This window comes from Miniopterus schreibersii, assembly GCF_964146895.1.
Source record: "Miniopterus schreibersii genome assembly, chromosome: 2".
NCBI classification, from domain to species: Eukaryota; Metazoa; Chordata; class Mammalia; order Chiroptera; family Miniopteridae; genus Miniopterus; species Miniopterus schreibersii.
The window spans coordinates 140431328-140431600 of NC_138102.1; positions in this window are offsets into that span (position 1 = coordinate 140431328).

Here is a 273-nt window from a genome sequence, read left to right on the forward strand (position 1 = left end):
TACAGTGTTTGTTTTATACCAACTCCTCACTCCATGAGCTCTCCCACCCTTTATGACCCCACTCTCATCTTAAGAGTCACTCCCTGCCCTAGCCAGTTTGGCTCAGCAGTTAGAGGGTCGGCCCATAGACTGAAGGGTCCCAGGTTCGATTCTGGCCAAGGGCACGTGCCTTGGTTGCAGGCTAGTGTGGGAGGCAACCAATCAATGTGTTTCTCTCACATAGATGTTTTTCTCTCTCTCTTCCCCTTCCTCTCTCTGAAAAGCAATGGAAAA